The sequence below is a fragment of the Phascolarctos cinereus genome, unplaced genomic scaffold (assembly GCF_003287225.1).
Source record: "Phascolarctos cinereus isolate Bilbo 61053 unplaced genomic scaffold, phaCin_HiC Scaffold_4;HRSCAF=312, whole genome shotgun sequence".
NCBI lineage: Eukaryota > Metazoa > Chordata > Mammalia > Diprotodontia > Phascolarctidae > Phascolarctos > Phascolarctos cinereus.
This window is the reverse complement of record NW_027555847.1, coordinates 528,577,817-528,598,713: the sequence shown is the minus strand read 5'-3', so window position 1 is coordinate 528,598,713 and position 20,897 is coordinate 528,577,817. Positions and strand designations below refer to the sequence as shown.

General features: G+C 33.3%; 1 protein-coding gene across 2 annotated transcripts in view; it reads right to left on the bottom strand.

The window, feature by feature from the left end:
• Nucleotides 1-20,897, bottom strand: part of CCDC102B (coiled-coil domain containing 102B) — a 796,232-nt gene that overhangs the window by 712,017 nt on the left and 63,318 nt on the right. For both annotated transcript variants that reach the window (XM_078153543.1, XM_020985624.1), the window contains one exon: nt 12,130-12,227. The gene's annotated coding sequence lies outside the window, so the exon portion shown is untranslated. The remainder of the gene's footprint in view (nt 1-12,129; nt 12,228-20,897) is intronic.

The window sequence follows — 20,897 nt, the reverse complement described above, 5'->3', positions numbered from 1 at the left end:
AATATATATGTATATATTTTTTTCTTATTGGAGACAGGAGAATGTCTTGACCTATGATTTTATTAATTTAGAAAACTCTTAGTTAGGAAACTCCCTTTACCAATGCTAATCAACATCCATGTTTCAATTTATAATATTAGAGAATTTCCTAGGATTCTGAGAAACCACCTTTGCAGCATCACATATGTGGCAGAATATGTATCAAAGGCAGAACTTGTACACAAGTCCTTGGGGTTTTGAGGTCAGTTCTCTAGCTATTATGCCACAATACCTTTATTAATACTATCTAGAATTGTGTCAAAAAGAGAAGTCAAGGTCACTGGTCTGTAGTTTAAAGAATCTCTAAAGTCCTTTCCAGTGTTAACCTTCTATAAATCTATGAATATATTCTTATGGCATAAAATAGCTAATATTCCTTCTTAAATAGCTAACTTACCATCTAGCAGAAAATCTTAGAAGAATTTTCAGTGTGTAGAATACTATATTAAAAATAGTTCTGGGGCAACCACATAACACTCACCAGCTGTGTGACTCTGAGCAAGTCACTTAGCCCCAGTTGCCTCACCAAAAAAAAAAAGAAAAAAGAAAGAAAAAAAGAAATAGTTCCCTCCTTTCAAGTACAGGAGGAAAAGGACAATAAACTAAAGAAATATTCAACCAGTGTTGTCCTTCATGAAGATATACCAGTCCAACATTCATTTAAGATTGCATGGGAATTTGAAACCTGTATGGCACAATAAATCTCCAGGATCTTACTTCTTCAATTTCCATTTCTTTTCATTTCTTATGCTTTTTTCTCTAAATTTAATTATTCTAATTTGAGTTCCTCTTCTTTTCATAGTTAGTAAAAAGAGCTATGAGAGCGGATAAGTACTAGTAGTAGTTAAGGAGCTTTCCAGTGTTAATACTAGTTTTTCAATTCTCTTTGCTAATAATATCCAAAGGTATATAACAAATCTAATATTCATTTTTCTGATATCTGTCTCCACCTTTCCTACAATTATTTCCTTGTTACCTATATATCTGTATGTACATAGTAGAATTTTTTTATGTTGCATTATAATTGGAGAAACAAAATGAATACAACATGGACTTCTGGGTTTATTTACCAGAAAAATCAGATAGATACACTACATAACATTTCATTGTCAACCATCTAATCAAATGACAATTTCTACATATACTCTATATATACACACCTTTGCTCTCATTTTGTATTCGCTTCATTATATTTCAGATCACAAATATCTAACCAATCCATTTTTTCCACTAAATGAAATTCTAACAGTCCTGATTCCCCTGCCAGGATAGTCTCAATTCAATGAAACAGAGCCTATCAGATGTAAAATGAATATGACTTTCAGTTGTTGAAAACTCACATTTTAGCAAGTAAGCTGGACCTGTTCCAAAACCATTCACCCCTGAGTATAATGAGATGGACTTGTGGTTGCAATACTTTTGTTAGCCTTGGTATATATCCAATCAGATTTGAATAGCTTTTGATTTTCATTTATTCTTCCATTCATTTGCTGTAATTTGGGGGTGATTTGTAATGTAGCTTACAAATTTCTAGATCCATATATGAACCATGACCAATACCCATATTAAAAAACAAATAGAGAGAAAAACACTCAAATGGCGGACAAATGAATATCACTTGCCTATATAGAAGAGTATATAACACCTATCAAAGGATCTTCTTTTGATAAGACATTTGATATGTGACAATCATTTTTATGAGGGCATTAAACTCCAATTTATCAACTCTATACTTTAAAATTAACCAGTATCATAAATTTGCAGCATATTGTAAACTATCTCATTAACTTTTATTCCATTGATGATTTGCACACACTGTAATTGAATACTGGTACATTAGGATTTTGCCTACCAATTAGCTTTATCACAGCTGACTAAATAAGAAATGAGTAGGTTCTCATCATTCAGTACTTGGACTCACATCATTTCTCCTACTCCAAATATTTTGCACTAGAAGGGCAAAATGGATCTCTCATTTAATTATCTAATCTATCACAACAGGATACTTGCCTTATTAAATATTGATTGAAACGCATTTAAGAATTATATTTCTCTCCTGCATAATTAACATGACTAAGCTCTTCACATGAATATAAACATTTTATTAAGAGTATATGTTTATGGAAGTATAAAACCTTAAATGAAAGCAAGTCTATCAGAGAGCAATCTACTCTTGTTGCTTTTTAGTGATGCTATATTTACTTTTTAGGATCCTCATAAAGCTAAATTTAAATACAACATATATACTATATATATATATAAATGTGTGTGTGTATGTGTATATGTGCATATGTACATTTGAAATATATATATGTTGTATATGTATGTATATGTATATGCAGAGAAAGAGATAGAGGGAGTGAGAGAAAAAAAGATTGTGTATAATATATAAAAAATCAAAGTGAGGAAGAACTGAGCCCTGACTCTGACATATACTGGTTATGTACCATGGACAAAACAGGCTATTAAGACCATAAGTTGCAAAATAATTTCAGATGTGCAATGGTAGAGGGACTCCCTTGCCCTGATGAAATCACGGGTCTAGAACCTCCAAAATGATTGCAATAATTGCAATAATATTCTCACTTAAAAGAATGAAAACCCTACTTTTTTCCATGTGCAGTAAGGCTTACTGCACATGGAAAAAAGTAGGGTTTTCCCCAGTGCCGATGACAAAGTTAGTTTTCAGAAGAGCGTAATTCTTTGATAGTCATTATCAAACAATATCTTGGCTGGTTTCTGGGGGAAAATGTTTTTGTAATAAAACTAATGAGCTTCTAATACTGTTTGTCATATGATGAATGCTAGAATTGGAGTCAGGAAAATTGAGTTCGAATACAATTCTAACATTTATTATCTTGGAAAAATCACTTTCTCTGAAACTTATTTTCTTTATCTGAAATTTAGGGATAGTGATAACTGTAGTATTGACCTCAAAGGAATGTTTGAGGATAAAATAAGATATCATTTGTATAGTGTTTTGCAAGCCTTAAAGTTCTATCTAAATATCAGCTATTATTATCATGTACTTTCCATTGAAGTATTTGTTAGAAATCTGACAAGGAACAAATTAGCTACAAAACATAGGACTAAAGGACTCCAAATTGGATTCCAAATAACGAAGTTGTTCCCTCACTTTTATACATAAGCATGTGGCACAAAAACCTCCATAAGTCTTTGGTAGAGTCCTGACCATTTAGCAAGATCTGCTAAAAGCAAAGAACGTATAACCATCTCCCTATGTGAATTACCTCATTTAAAACTAAAACCTTTTACCACTCTATGAGAAATTAAACTGGTGAAGGACAACATATCTGCCAGCCAGGTTGGGTAGTAGTGCTGAAAATCTGTTCATTTAATAACAGTGCCATTTTAATGTATATTCTCCACAGAATACATGGAGAACTCATCAACTCTTGACATTTAATCATATTGGGTTTCCCAAAAAACTTAATGCAGTTTTCAATATCAATAACATCAGAAGTATAAATTCAATAAACTTACAAAAATGACACTTTGAAGACTAATAATTTAATTTAAAAGTACTGATGTTTGCAAAGTTCAACATAACGACCCTTTTGTGCTATATGTCATGTTGGTCAATTTTAAAATTTTTTAAATTTTTGAAAGTTATTGAAAGGACTTATTTTGAATCTTAGACAAGATCATTAAAAGGATGAGATTTTAATGCATACATGACAATTTTGATGTCACCTTACAAGGAAAAATCTAGGTGACTAAATCAAGTGAAGCAAGATCTCCTCTTCCAGTCCACTAGTCTGAGAGAGTATCATCCAAAAAGTGTTGAACATATAATGCATAATGACAAGGTGCATCATCTTGTTAAAATCAAAATTATAAGTTTACTACTCAAAATTCTCCTATTAAATAAGCATAAAAGAAATAAGTACTAAATAAGTATAAAAGAAATATAAATAATTTGACTTTGAAATATTTATTTTCATTTATACTTCTGAAGTTATTAAGACTTAAAAATACACTAAGACTTTTGATGCACCCTTTATTACAAAAACAAGGTATACTTTTGACTTTATCTGATGGTAAATTTGTATAGTTTTTCTAGTATAGTAAATAACGGTAACACCTCAAACATAGTAGAAGCAAAGACAAACCTAAGTGTTTTATAAAAATTAATTCAGAATGTTCAGTTTTATAGGAATTTGATTTGTTGGTACAGGTTTTTTAAACTTATTAGACATAAGTATTTAAAATGAAATTTTACTTATAGATGCTTTTTTCCACCTGTGTTTCCTAATGTACTTTTCCTCCTCTCCCCCTTGCCTCATAACAAAGAGTAAAGAGGAAGTAAAGGAGGTACATATTTTTGAATGAAATCTTTTCATTTTTCAAAACTAAGAACATTTTTTGAGAAATATAGTAATTGTAAATTTTAAATAAATTATAAATGTAAGTAAAAGTATAATTTAAATATAAATAAAATATCACTTAGATATTTTATAGTATAAATGGGGAAATTCCAGACTCTAAGTAATCAGAAAGAACAGACTTGTGGTATTTTAAAGAGTATTATATTTGCCAATTCTATATATCAAGGGAATGGAATGAAACTTTTGTGTGTGTGTGTATGTGTGTGTGTGTGTGTGTGTGCAACTCCTTTTTTGTGAATTTTTGGTTTGCAGCAGAATGTGGAATGTAGATTTTTAAGATTTTACAAAAGAGGTTACAGGAACTGAGCACATATGAAAATATCACCTGTATGTCAGAAGCAAAGGGCAACAATTAAATAAAATGAAATTCATACTTGTGGAATTAAGAAAGAAAAAAGGATAGGAAAAACGTAGGAGCAGATTATCATTTCTTATAGATTGAATCCTCAATAAAACATAGGATCACAGCAAAGGCTAGTATTCATGATTGGCTTTTTTATATCCATGATATGGTGGAGGGTTTTTATTACAATAAATAAGGCTAAACTAAGAGACTGTCTCTTACCCATGTCTTCCATATAACTACAAAGAAATACACAGATACACTCATAAAATTGATATAAGATATTTGATTGTTCAATTTCATACTTTACTATCTAATTCCTTTCATTATTTCTGATTATAAGCTACTTGAAGGCAAAGATTGCATCAAGGTCCTTATCTACAAGTTTCTAACAAAGTACTTTACACTTAGAAGTTCTTCATAAAAATTTGTTAAATAAATAACCTCAAACTTTTCATTAATTCAGTATTTCCTTCACTTAGTATTAATGGCTACCACAAAGAAAAGAGAGGGACCCTAGTTAAAGGGAAAAAAGGGTTATACTGAAAAATGTTAAAATTTCTTTACATTAGGTAGATTTATAAATAAGTTTCAAGGAATCAACAGAAAATATGCCCTCCCATTTCAACAAGTAAATTATATCTATCACATTTAGAAATTATATGTTTTGCCCATCAGGAATGAAAGATTCTTGAACACCTGTTGTAACTTCATTTATTTATTCATTTGTTTATTAATCCATTCATTTATTTATTTGTTTGTTTATTTATATGTTTGCTTGTTTTTAGTTTTCAACATTCACTTCCATAAGATTTTGAGTTCTAAATTTTCTCCTCCTCCTTCCCCAATATGGCATGAGATCTGTTATAGGCTAAATATGCATTCATATTAAACATTTTTATATTAGTCATGTCGTAAAGACATGTGGGAGAAACCACAAAAAGGAAGAAACAAAAAAAAGAGTGAAAATAGTATGCTTCAATCTGCATTCAAACTACATAGTTCTTTTTCTGGATATGGATGGCATTTTCCATCACGAGTCTTTTGGAGTTGTCTTATATCTTTGTACTACTAAAAAGAGCTAAGTCTATCAACGTTAGTCATCATATAACATGGCTGTTACTCTTTACAATGTCATCTTGGTTCTGTTCTCTTCATTTATCATCAGTTCATGTAAGTCTTTCCAGGTGTTTCTGAAATCTGCCTACTCTTCATTTCTTATGGAACAATAGTATTCCATTACATTCATATGCCATAACTTGTTCAGCCATTCTTCAATTGATGGGCATCCCCTCAACTTCCAATTCTTGGCCACCACAAAAAGAGCTACTATATATAATTTTGTACATGATCTCTTTGGGATATAGCCCTAGAAGTGCTATTGCTGGGGTAAAAGGGTATGCACAGTTTTATAGCCCTTTAGGCATAGTTCCAAATTACTCTTTAAAATGGTGGGATCAGTTCACAACTCCACCAACAATGAATGCATTAGTGTTCCAGTTTTCCTACATCTTCTCCAACATTAATCATTTTCCTGTTTTATCATGTTAGCCAATTTGATATGTGAAATAGTTAAGTTCTTATAGGCCAGAGCTAAGAAGCAATCAAACTGACCTTGTCTGGAATATGAATAGAGAAATGAAGAAATATCCAAAGTCAACAATCTGCTTTACAAAGGATCTATGCATCATTCTTGATGGACCTTTGGAAAAAAAGCCCTGTTTTCTGGCAAGCTGATCATTATAAATCCTTTATAGTGGTTTGACTGCCAAGTACAGATTTTATTTCAGTGAATTTAGAGTTTTCATGGATGTAACAGAATTTATGCTATTCAGTTTGTGTGGTTCTCAGGATATCAAACAGGTTCAAGAGGATTCTGTGGCAAAAATATTTTCTTGAATTTTGGTATTCTAAGCATGTATTTTAAGGCATAAGAGTATTTCTGTTCTTGGATTATGAAAAGAGAAGCTTATTTCCACCAACACATTTAAAAGAAAAGTACAGAAATAGCAACACAAGCAAGAACATTACAGTTTTATTTTCCTACACACAAGAAAACTTGCCCCATGCTGCTTATGTTCTTCAAAAGTTTATATACAACCAAAGATTTCAGTGATATTATATCACAAAACACTTCAAACTTTGTATAAAATATCATCCAAAGCAATAGAGCCAAATCAATGAGCCAAGTTATTTTCTTGTAAATCCAAGCCAAAATTGAAATGAAAATGAGCTGCAAGAATCAGGGGGCCTCAATTTGGAAATTATTTGTATATAATGATTTTTTTTCCTCTCTCAAAGGTGACTACCAGGAAGATAGTCAAAATGCAATATAGTAGTTTATTAGAAAGGCAGAAGGCTTGAGGTGAGGATATGACCTATTTGATGTATAATAAGAGGAGAAGAGAGGATAGGACAATACAGAACAGGACAGGACAGGAGAAGACAGGAGATGAGGAGAGGACAGGGGAGGGAACACAGGGGATAGGGATAGGAGGAGAATAAAGGGAATAGAGAAGAGAAAGGAGGGGGGAAGTAGATCAAAAAGAGGAGAGTAGAGAGAAGAAAGGGGAGGGGAAGAGACAGGAGGGAAAAGTGGGAAGAAAGTGGGAAAAAGATGAGGAAGGAGAGATGGGAGGGAAGGGAAAAGGAGAAAAATAAACTTCTAACAAATTAATTTTAAATCCTACCTGGAACGATGTTTCTCTCCAGCACCCACAACCCAGCCACCCCATGCAAATTAGTCTTGAAGAATGTCTTTTCACGACAAAGGAAAATATTCACAGGTCTAGCTTTAGGAAAAAGGAAAGGCTTTTGAATGTCAGGTTTGTCCAAATGGTTTTTCATACACATTCTATGGAATGTACAAAGCTGCCAACCTCCTGCACATTAGCTGACTAACGGGGTTTTCTCACACTTGAAAAGTAAAGTGGTTTGGAAAAGTTTAGAGAGCATAATCCAAATAATTGTCAGATTTGTTTTTGCACAGCAGTTACAAAATACTACAGAATCTTAACAAAAATTACTCCCAAAGTCTTTTTTTTATTTTACCAACTGTACATTCTTGATGTCTATAAACTATAACTTGCTGCACTGCTTCCCACATCAAAAACAAAAGGAAAAATGGATCTGGGAAGATAATATGCAATCCTTTATTTTGATTTTATGTACTATACCTATGCTTATTTCCACATCCTTTGATCTCTCCATCCACTCTAATTCAAATAAAGCCAATAGAAAATAATGTCTATGTCTAGGGAGGAGCTAGAATTTAATGTTTTCTGCAAAAAATAATAATATCCATAATTGATACCAGAGAATAAAAATCCATTCTCAATATTTTGAAAGATCTCATTAATGTTCCACCACAATGCCATATTGGGGCATGGAGGTGAAGTTAGATTCTTTAAGACTATGGCTCCAAAGTTGATACATATTTCTCTACTCTCAGAAAAGGGATGGTAGACTAGAGCTGTGGAATGCTAAATGCACTGTGAGGTACAAGCACTGTGACATTTTACATTGCTTACATTACATTGAGGAATAGTGGTGACATAAAATTTAAAAAAAACTAACAGTTATCTTTTAAAACCTTTTTTTTTTCTAATGGAGAGCAAGGTTTGCCAGCAAGTTTTCATACTGTTATGCCATCAGGTGATGAATTATTATGTCTGTTGTTCAATGCTATCCCAGCTAAAGTCAAAAAAGCTCATCCCCAAAAGACTTGCTGACAAATAAGTGTTCAGGAATAGAAAAGTTGTAGTGTGCATCAGTATGGGGAACAATAACACTTATGAAATCACAAACTCTTAAAGTATTGGAATACATATGTATTTGACACCATAACATAAAATTGGAACTAAAGACCCAAACAAAAAGACCATGAACTGTATTTGGGATTAAGATTTTTTTGTCATGCTGTGTTGTGGGCAGCAGGAACACAGGATGGCTCAGATAATGAGATATGATTGTGTAAAGCAAGCAGTCCTCCTGACTTAGTACAGGTACAGCAGAGATCAAAGGCCCTATAAGCTGCCAGAGACTGAGATATAGCTGAAGCTTAAAAATCAGAAATTCAGAGAGGAGTCAGCTCAGACTCTGAAAACCAAGGAATTCTGACAGAATTCAGAGAGTTTTCAGTCTTTATTGGAAAAAGTAAGTCAAAAATTTAGAAGAATCATTTGAGGCAAGATAGAGAAAACAATATTTGGATACTAAGGTAACTAAAAATAAATAATATAATGGAACAGGAAATTTGATACACAATCAAATAGTAATTCTGAAGCAAACCTAAATTTATACTTTCTGTCATAAGTATAAGAACCCACATTTACATAGTGGATTATTATTTCCTAAACAATTTCTTCACAAGCCTATGAGATTAGTTTGAGGACGTATATTATTTCATTTTGTATTTCTCAAATTGTCTAGTATGAATAAGCTTACATATAGCAGTCTCCTAATAACTACTTGTTGAATTGAATTAAATTAAATATCACAACCTCAGAATCTAAAAGTTAAAGAGACCTAAGAGGTCATCTAGCCCAATACGTAGCTGATCAAGAATCCCCTCTATGATATTTCTAACAGGTATTCATTCAACTTGTGAACCTTTATAATGGGGAAATCTATTACTTCCCAAGTCAATCCATTTCAATTTTGAATTGCTCTGATTATTAAGAATTTTTTTCTTATATCAACTTAAAATCTTTCTCTGTCTCTCTGTATGTGTCAAATTAGCTCCATTTTACATTTTACATATTAAAATGGTTGCTCAGAGCCACAAATAGAGAAGATGTCAGAGAAGGGGCTCAAACCCAGATCTTCTGATTCCCTAATAAGCTTCTCCTACCCCATTTCCACTTCACCATAGGGAGGCGACACTAGATACCTTGAGATAGGACTTTTTTTGTTTCCCATCCTGTGTATCTTTTGCCTCATCTCTTATCAGATCATCATCCTTTCATGGATCTCCATTACCACCTATCTGGATGAAAAGTTCCCATCCAGTCTTCCTGCTTCTATAGATCTTCCATATTTCTCTCTTCTCTTCCAAAAAAATCATGCATTTTATCCCACTGCTAGAATAATCATTGCTATTATAAACCTAGTCATGTCACAATCTTCATAGATTCCTTATTATAAATTAAACTACAAGATCCATAACCTGATATTTATTGAGAAACATTCATAGTCTAGCAACTTCCTACCTCTCCAACCTTATTTCATATTTCTCTTTTCAGTGAACTCCATGCTCCAGCCAAATCAGCATGTACCCTGTCCCTCAAACACATGTACCCTCCTTCCTCTATAACTTAATTTTTAGGGTTCTCTATGCCTTGAAATCTTCCTTCTTGATCTTTACCTATCCATGCTCAAATACCACCTTTTCTCTAATGTCTCCCTTGACATATTCATTCAACAAAGACTTTTCCACTAAGATCTCACAGAGTAATTTGTTTTGTAACTCTTTAACTCATTCATCAAGTTTATATTCATTGTTTATATTATAAAAAACAACAATTGTTTATTATCATTATCTGTGTGTATTATTCTCCTACTAAATAAGTACCATGAGGGCAGGGACTATATTTAAGCAGAACTTTTTTATCTCCACTAACCCCAAGCACAGTGCTCTGGATGTAGTAGATATTTAATAAATATTTGTACAATGAATGGAGATTGCTATTTAATTAGGTTTTTCAACAGCCACTTTGTATTCATAAATCATACTTATTTTGATATCAACTAATACTCCCAGGTTTGTTTGTTTGTTTTTTTCACATGAACAGTTGTCAAGTCAGGTTCCCAATATTGCAGTAAACCCAGAATCATACATTTATCTCTGTTCAGTTTCACTTCTTAGGAGGCAGAATAATGTAATGGGTAGAGAACAAGTCATCTCAGCCTCAGAAAGACCTGGGTTCAAGGCCTCTGTCTGACATATACTAGGTGAATGACCATGGTAAGAAGCCCAAGTTATTAGTGTTCCAGGCAATTCTGTAAGTCTAAGTTGCAAACTAGTAATCTGTTGGCATTGGTATTAGCAATAGAGGGAGTCCCTTTACCAGAATTTCCCTACATGAATAAAATATTAAGGCTGAACAAAAAAGAATTATCTTTTTGGTTTTGGCACATCTTTCACACAAATAAAATTCAAAACCTGTCATTCATCAATAACTTTTATGTAGGGAGAACCACAGTTATTGGTGTGTGAAATAGAAATAGGTCCTGGTCTTTGAAGGGCTTTACCTTAAAAAAGAAATAATATCCAGTTTGATAATTCTTAGAAGTCTAACACCCCTTTTCATCCTGAGCCATAGTCAATGTAGGAATAACTGAATAGCTGAAGGCATGAAGAACCATTTGTTCCTGTAATTATGCCAAAATTAATCTAACTTTAATGATTTCATTTTCAATTAATGTAAGAGAGAAATAGTGTTGAAATTCATTGGATCATAGATTTAGAACTGGAAAGAGTCAGTCTAACTCCATCATTTTACAGATGAAGACTGAGGCCCAGAGAGGTTAAATGACGCCCAAGGCTAAACAGAGAATATAGTAGGAATTTGAACTCTAGACATCTGACTTCAAAGCTAGCACTTCTTTCATTTTTCCAAGATCATTAGGAAGTTAAAGTACATACAATTCTGAATTAAAAGGTTGTTCATTCCCCTCAAGGCCATACTTCTTACTTTCTAGACTTTGCCCTCCTTATGCAGCTACTTTTTCACCTAGAAACTTCCCTCAGCCCCTAAGGTCTTTTTTCTCAATATGGAGGATGTCTCTACCATGCTTTACTCATTGGTGGGTTCCTTCTGGAGCCTGCATTTAGGTGACTGGCCCAGACTGGCCATGATGTATTCCTCTCCCAGCCATACTTCTCATTCTCCAAACTTCACAACCAGCACTTAACATGATACCTGGTACATCGTAGGTGCTTAATAATTGTTTAGTCACTACTATGCCTGACTACTATGTCACTCCACAGGCAGTTTTTTACCCTTCCCTTTTTAGTTTCCTTTTGTTGTCCTCCTCCATTAAAATGTAAGCTCTTTGAGGACAGGCACTGTCTTTGATGTTTGTTTTTATTTTTATCCCCATCCTCTTAGCACTATTCCTATGACATAATAAGCACTTAATAAATATATGTTGCATGCCTGTTTAGGATGGTGATAAAAGTCATCATTTGTTGTTGTTCAATCATTTTAGTAATGTTCAACTCTTTGTGACTGCATGCAGATTTTCTTGGCAAAGATACCAGAGAGATTTGCCATTTCCTTCTCCAGCTCATTTTGCATATGAGTAAAGTGAGGCAAACAGGGTTAAGTGACTTACCCAAGATCACACAACTAGTCAGTGTCTGAGATCTGAGTGGATTTTAATGCAGGTCCTCCTGACTCCAGGCCAAGCACTCAATTCATTCTTCTACCTAGCTAATTTTAGTAAAAGAAATAAAAATAAGAAAACTACTTTAGACTTTGTTTCAATGATTTTTTTTTGCAAAAATTCTGTACTATATTACAATATCCAGGAGATAGAATAAATTTAGCTTTGTAATTCCTTTGCTTCTGGCACAGTTGCATATAGTGGGCAATTAATATTACTTATTAACAAATATTTGATTAATGAATGAATAATTGAAGGCCCTATCGAAACTATTCAAAGCATAGTTAAAGGAAATGAATGAATGAATAGCAAGGAAAAGAAGGAAAGAACAGGAAACTATTGATAATGTCAATCATTTTTGTGTCAAATATTAATGATGTCTGGTATTTCTACATAATCTATAAGTCTTCTGCTTCCTTCATTCCTTCTTAATGATCCATGCTTTCTGATTATCATTATCTTCACCAACCAAGTATCAAATTATATTTAAATTTTATTGGTGGGGTCTTTTGGAGTTTTCCATAGAATTTCTCTTTCCCTTAATTCTCTGCTAGATAAGGTGGTGCCAAGGTGCAATGGTTCTCTTGGTAATTTTTTCAAATACTTATGCTGTCTGCAACATGGGATGACAAAATATTCTATGAAATAACATCTTCTTAAAAGAAACATTGTGTGCCTTTAGGCACATAATAAAATAAACTCTACCAACTCCTTTCTTTCACTCTCCAAGGAATACCTATGCACCATCCATCCATGGAGCTGCAACTTCCTTATTTCTTCTGTTTTTCTTTATAGCAAAAATGTAAAGATTGATGAGTCAGCTTCTCTAGTGGTATTTCTACATGCTAATGATTGAACAAGGATCTTGTATTTAGAATACTGGGAAAAAGACTAAAATTTAAAGACCGTTACAATAAAATCAAAATGGATATGTGACTTGAATATAAAAGATCATACCAAAAAAGATTAGAAGAGAAGCACATCATTTACATTTCACAGAAATGGCATAGGAGATAAATTCTTAACCAAATGAGAAAGGAGCAACTACAAAATAGAAAGTGCATCATAAGATTGATTATTTTTATAAAACAACTCGAAAAACTTTTGGACAAGCAGAATTAAAGTATTTAGGATAAGAAGAAAAGCAGTCAGTTAGAGGAAGCTGTATATCAAATTTCTCTGATAAACATTTGGTATCTATGCTATATATATGCACACATATAATACCACATACATATACATATGTGCACATAAATAAACAAGCAATATAAATATATAAGAACAAAATCCATTTCCCAAAATTTGAAATAGTCAAAAGTCAAGAACAAATAGTTGCCAAAAGACTTGCAAACTATTATTGATCATATAATAGAACATTCCAAATCATTAATAATAAGTGAAATATACATCAACATAAATCATAAATTTCACCTCAAGTCCAAGATACTGGCAAAGATGAAGAGTCAATGTTGGAGTGTGGAAAGACAGGTGCACAATGTATTTTGGGCGGATCTTTGAATTAGTATGATAGTTCTGGAAATCAATTTGGAATTATGCAGATAAAGTGGCAAAAATGTCTATTCTCTCTGACCCAGCCATTCCATTGCTAGACATATGCCCCAAGGAGACAGATCATAAACAAAAAGGAGAGGTAGAAAGTTACTAGAGTATGAATGTTTTGAATAAATACCAGGTTATGGATCTTGAAGTTTATCTATAAACAGATCTATGAAATCTATAAACAGATTGTGGAATAGTATTGTAATAGAATATTATTATTCTTTAATTAACAATGAACAGGATTAATACAGAGAAAGGAAAGACTTCTATGAACTGAGGCAAAGTGAAGTAAAGAGATCCAGGAAAATAATATACATAATAGCTATATAAATATAAGTGAAAAAAATAACAAACATAAAACATGAATGTTGCAAAATTACAAAGAACAATCTTCCTTTCTAAGAAACACCAGATGTAAGAAAACTCCTCCCCATAGTCCTTTGCAGAGGTGCAGGGTCCACAGATGTAGAGCATATTGTCAGATTTTTAAATTTCATTTTCTCTTAGTTTTAAGTTTTAAAAACTCTTTTTAATTAAAGTGGATTTCTAGGAGAGACAGTAGGAAATATAGATGATTTTTAAAATAAATCAATAAAAACCTATTTTTAAAGTTTATAGATGGCCTGAAAACATTGTGATTATCAGTATACTCTGCCTCCTTTTCTGCTGTCATCACTACAAAAACATAAGGACTGAAGGCCTTTTAAAATTTCTTTATGTTTTATGGGTTACCTTGGCCATAGAATTAAACACCTACAGATCAGTCTACTGGTGATACATCCATGGTTTAGGTAATCCTCAGAAAACAGATTTGGTCTGTTGCTGGGGAGATACTTGAATTCTCTTTGGCCTTTTCTCCACAGTGCCTTAGTCCAGTGCCTCATAGTGCTTTGGAGGTGACCCTGAGTTCTTGATGGCAATGACAACAAAGCATAGGCTCTGGAAAGTTCAGACATGACTGATTTCAAGCCATTGCACATCTGTATTTATTAAAGTCAGTTTTAGATATATATGCCAAGATATGGTGAATCAAATTTTTATGCTTGATACTAAAATATTTTTAGTGTCAGGAATAATTCTAGTGTTAACTTCACTTATAGGCAAGTAAGATGGATCTTAATATTTCTTTCATCTGTTCTCAGTAGGTGATCTTGGTCACAATTTGAAATTTGATCATTTAAAAATGTCAAGTTATCAATGTTTTTATCTATTATCACTAATCTTTTGATTTTATAACCCACCATTTCATGTAAAATCTCATTTTATAATAAATATACCCAGGAAAATAAAATAATCAGAAAGGACCAAAAAAAAACCCTTTATAAAAGTACAAAATCTTTCTGCTGTGGAGTACATAATGTAGAAGCTAATATTTATTGGCATGTGACATACCTTTCCAGAGAAAATTTTGTGACCCAAATGCACAAATTACATTTAATTTGTGGTAAACTATAAAGACAAGAATACATTTTGAATACATAATGACATGAAAGAAGACCATCTCAATTATGTATTTACAGCTTTTGAACTATATTTCTTAGCTATTGTAAGATAAGCAAATCTCAAAATTCAACCAATTTGTGGAAAAAGCATGAATACAATAGGTTAGATGTCAGTTGAGATATTAAGCCACAGCTTCAGGCCTGAATTCAAATACCATCTGTTTTGAGGGGAACTAAAAATTTGACTGAAAAGGAAAGGATTTGATAACATAGCAATGGATACTACCATATTCCTACTTCTATACCCAGTGGACAACATTTTAGTCTGCCAGGAGTCACCAAATTCTTGATAACAAAATAATAGTAATGAATAAAAATTAAACTGTTCTTGGTAATTAATTTATTTTTATTAACAGTTATTTTACTGTATCCTATGATTGTTGGCACAGTGAGAAGAAATCATTTATCAGTCTGCCAACCTAGGATTTATGTTTCAGCTGTGAAGTACCCCAGAATAGCTACATAGCTTTCATTTGAAATAAAGGAAGCTATTTGAATTTTTCCTTGAGGATGTACTTCTGAAACTTTTTGGTCTCAGGACCCCTTTATGCTCTTAAAAAATTATTGATAACCTCAAAAAGCTTTTGTCTATATGGGTTATGTCCATTTTTATTGACCATGTTAAAAATTAAAACTGATAAAATTTTAATTTTTATTAATTTAAAAATAGAAACATTCATGACATGTTAAAACAAATAACATATTTTTATGAAAAAATACTAACTTCTAAAACAAAATAATTCATAAGGAGTGGCATTGTTTTACATATTTTGCAAATGTCTTTAAAATCTGGTTTAATTGAAGACAGCTGTATTCTCCTCAATTCAACTTGTGGTGAAGTTTGAGTTGAATGAATTAAGTATATGAAGAAAGCTTAGACTCACATATGTACAGTATATAGTTGGAAAAATAAGTTGTACTTGAATAGGCAAATAAAGTCAGCATCATTATGAAAACAGTGTTCATCTCCTGGACTACCTAAAATAGCATTGAGGATCCTGGGATCCATGTACCATACTTGGAAAACTGATGCCTTAAGGCATCATCTATAGACAGATGGAGATTTGACAATTAAATGGTAATTTCATCACTATCTCATGTAGAATATTTAACAAAGTCCACTTTCTAAAAACTTCACTATTTACTTCTTGCATTATGTCTTATACTATACTAAGCTCTGTCAAGGGCAAAAAAAAGTGGGTGGTAGAATTTCTTTGCCCTCAGCAAGTTTACAAGACACCTGTAGAGACAAGGTATTGTACATGCATCTAGTTATTGATCACAAATGCTGCAAGAGTTCAGCAAAGAGAATGTGGGCTGATTAATGAGAGAAATCTTAGGGGAAATGGTTAAACTTGTCAAGTATGCAAGTATTCACTGCAATTTTTTTCTTTTAATCTGAGTTGCCGCTTTTGTGTTATTCACTCCATTTTCCACTATTTCCCTCAATATTCTTGCCGTTCTCCAGCCAAGCTCCACCCTGGCCAGACAACTTTCCAACATGTTTCTCTGAGCCATTCTTTCATAGCTTTTATGTGTTTATGTAGCAGTCAGGATACAGAATCAGTCCCATCCCTTAAGATGCCTCTAATGAATATTCTAATAACATTGATTACATTTATTTGAAATCCTATTATCTGCATTAGTCATTTTTGCATTGGACAAAATATTGACTTATACAAACTTCTCTAATATTATTTTCCTGGTTCCTAACTTCCTTCAAACATTTTTTTTTCTAAGATTACATCTTATCAGTTATATTGAATCAATCTTATCAATCATCTTCATGATTTCTTCCCTATTAGAAGATGAGCTCCTTACAGGCAAGAACAATGTTTTGGTCATTTTCTGTATCCCCAGAGCTTAATAGATGGTTGTTGACTCATTTGCTCACCTCTACATTGGCCACCAATGAAAAGTCAATCAAATAATAAATATTTATTAAGCACCTACTATATTCCAGGTACTGTGCTGAGAACTGGGGATTAAAAAAAAAAGCAAAAGTCAGTTCCTGCTCTCAAGTAACATACAATCTAATGCAGGAGACAACATGAAAACAAATATATACAAAGAAAATTATATTCAGGGTAAAGAGGATATAATTAACAGAGGGAAGGCACTAGAATTAATCGAGGTTGGGTTATTAATACTCCCTGAAGAAAATGAAATTTTAATTGAGACTAAAAGGAAGTCAGGGAGGTCAACAAGCAGAATAGAAGAGGAAGAGCATTCCATGCATGGAGGCCAGCCAGAAAAAATGCCAGGAAAGAAATGACCTAGATATGCTGTAGATACTCAGTTAAGATTTATTGACTTGAATTAAAATGCATCACCCTTCCCTTCCTCTACCAACCCATCAGTTAGTAAAGTTTTAGTATTGAAAAGACAAACATTTAGACCAAATTAAAAGCCACTGGAAGACACAGGTATATAATTTTAAAATAAATTACAGTCTAGCAATATTGTGATAACAGACCTTTCAAATTTACATATGGGTTCACTGCCAAAGGTTTGCTAATATGTTGCTTCGATCCCAGAACACTAATAGGATATTATAAATTGTTAGGTTCACAAGCTGGTCCACAAAAGTTGTTGTATGCCTAATTACACCACTGCATTAGTCCATGATTACTCACACATGAAAGTGGGGGGAAAGATAGAAAACAAATTACTGCAACACTAGTAAAAAAAAAAGATTAAGAAGAAAAAATGAATTTAAGATTATTTTAAAATTATTCTTGAATGCTGTTGTTTGAGGAAATGAAGATTTCATTAGAGGCAGATAAAGACATATGGCAACTGTAAGTGAAACTGTCTGCTGGGACTTCTGAGAACAACTTTTAAGAAGTGAGTGTCAGTAGTTCTTTATTACATCCAATTGACTTCTAGAGCAACCCATACCTAAACAGAAATCCTTCTATGATATCCCTAACAGGTGGTCTCCAACTTTCTCATGAAAATATCCAATCATGAAGAGTCTATTACTGCCTGTGGACTGCTCTAATTATTGGGAATTTTCTCCTTATATGGAATGGAAATTTGCCTTTTAGTCTACAACATCCATCCATTTTTGTTTTTCTTGATGCATACACGTCACTAACACTACTTTTACACTTATTCTTCAAAGATTAGGTCCCTTCTCTTGCTCACAAATGGAACAGCAAGAGACAGAAAAAGAACAAAAGAAGGCATGAATAGAAGAAAGAAAGAAAGAAAGAAAGAAAGAAAGAAAGAAAGAAAGAAAGAAAGAAAGAAAGAAAGAAAGAAAGAAAGAAAGAAAGAAAGAAAAGAAAGAAAGAAAGGGAAAAAAGTGTGCAAACAAATGGTAAAGTAATCATCTGCAGTAGACTTATTGCAATTTTTGCCAAAATAAATGTTTGGCATAGAGAAAAGGAGATTCAAATGGGCCACAGGTATTTCTTCAAATACCCCTAGAAGGCAGAACTAGGAACAGTGGTGGAAGTTGAAAGAAAAAATTAGACTTCAAATAAGAAAAGGCTTCCTAACAATTACAGTACAGCTGTCCAAAAAGGGAATGGGCTGTCTTGGGAGGAGTAGATTATCTCTCACTGGAGGTCTTCAACCAAAAGCTGGATGACCACTTGCCAAGTATGTTTCAGAGGGGTTTTTTATTCAGGAAATTACTGGTAGTGATTAATTACCAATATTTTAGACATGCATATTTATATAATTTCCAAAGTATACTAGATTAAGGCTTGGAAGAACTGAGTTTTCATACCCTGACACCAACTCATTGCATGACTTCCTGTAAGTTGTCTAACTTTTTGGGGGGAGGTGGGAGTGGAAGTGCAGAGAGAGAAAGAGAAAGACATACAGAGAGAATGATAACATGATATGCTAGAAAGAAAAGATTACTTGCTTTGAAATCAGGGAACTTTGGTTTGAATCTTGACACATCTTGTGACCTCAGGCAAGTCGCTTAGCCCGTTATATCTCCTTTTCCTCATCCACAAAATGTCTGAGGTCCCTTAAAGATCTAAATGTATGATCCTATGTTAGTAAACAATGTCAGTAATACAAGCTCTTCCCTATGCCTAGAATGTACTTTCTTATTATCTCTTCCTCTTAGAATCTGTAATTTCCTTTAAGGTTAATCTCAACTGCCCCATCCTATGCAAGGCCTTCCTAGATACCTTAAATTCATCTCTTCACTAAAGTCACACTATATCTATCCACTTCTCTCTGTATATTCTTTCTCTCTACTAGAATGCATTTTAATTTTTTTTCTTTATATTACCAGTGCTTAACACAGTGCCTTTGACATATTAGGCAATTAATAAATGTTGAGTTTAATTGAACTGAAGAGACCATGAATTTTCCATTAATTCAGTTCTATAACCTAAATGAATTAATTAAACACACACACACACACACACACACACACACACACACACACACACACACACTGCATTTGCTGATTGTTTCAGGAGATAGCAGGAGAGCACTACAAAGAATTCTAGACTAGAAGTCAGGTAACCTTAGAATCACAGTACTTAGGGCTCCTAAAACAAAACTCATATTTTTACAGATGAGAAAATTGAGGCACAGAAGTGGTAAGTATTAGCCCAAGATCACATTATAGGTAAGTGGGTAAAGTACCCACACTGTTGTTAGGAGTATAGCACTTAATAAAATCAAGTGGGTCCCTATTACCTCCAAGATAAAATATAAAATCCTCCTTTTAAAATGCAAAATCCTTCACAGACTGGTCTTTTCTAGTTTCCTTGCATATTGCTCCTTCCATAAGCTCTATGATCCAACTACACTGGCCAATTTGCCATTCTTCAAGCAAAACATTCCATCTCCCCACTCTGTGCACTGACTGTCCCCCATGCTTTTCTTCCTCATTCCATTTCTGTCTTCCCTGCCTTTTTACTTCAAGACCCAACTCAGTTTCTGCCTTCTGTAGGAGGCCATTCCTGCCATTCCCACCCAACATTCCAAGCTACTAAAGCTGTTCCATTTCAGACTGTCTCCTAATGCTCTGTATATGTCATCTATACACCAAATTATTTGTATATTATCCCTCTCATCAGAATGTAAGCTCTTTGAGGATATGAACCATATTTTTGCCCTTCTTTTTTATCTTCAATAATTAGTACAGTGTCTGGTATATTGTAAGTGTTTCCAGAAATGCTTGTAGAGTGCCTAAACTGCTTATAATTTGTAATCCTTGACCTGTAATCCACATGTAAAGAGAGAGGACTTTGGGGGAAGAAGGGCACTTCTGCCTAAAGGTATTTTTTTTCTTTTGAAGTTCTCAACTTCTCAAACTGCCTTACTGACAGGATGAAAGTAGGGGGGAATCAAGTTTGAACCCATGGTATGCCTGGAAGCATATTGAGGTATCCCCTTCATTCCTGGATGGTTGTTCTGACTCCTAAGAACCTATCAGAGTCAGTTCAGTCACCTCAGGGAGTGGGAAAAACCTTCCTCAGGCCTAGGAATCCTCTGATACTTCTCAACAAAATCTACGCTAAGAATGGAATGGTGGGAGTGATTCAATGAGGGGCAAAATAGGAGAGAAAGCCAGTACTCTCTTTGCAACCTCAATTTCTTCTTCCATAAAATCATGGAATTGTGTTAGAAAATCCTTAACATCCCTTCCATTTCTACCATGACATTATAAGTGCC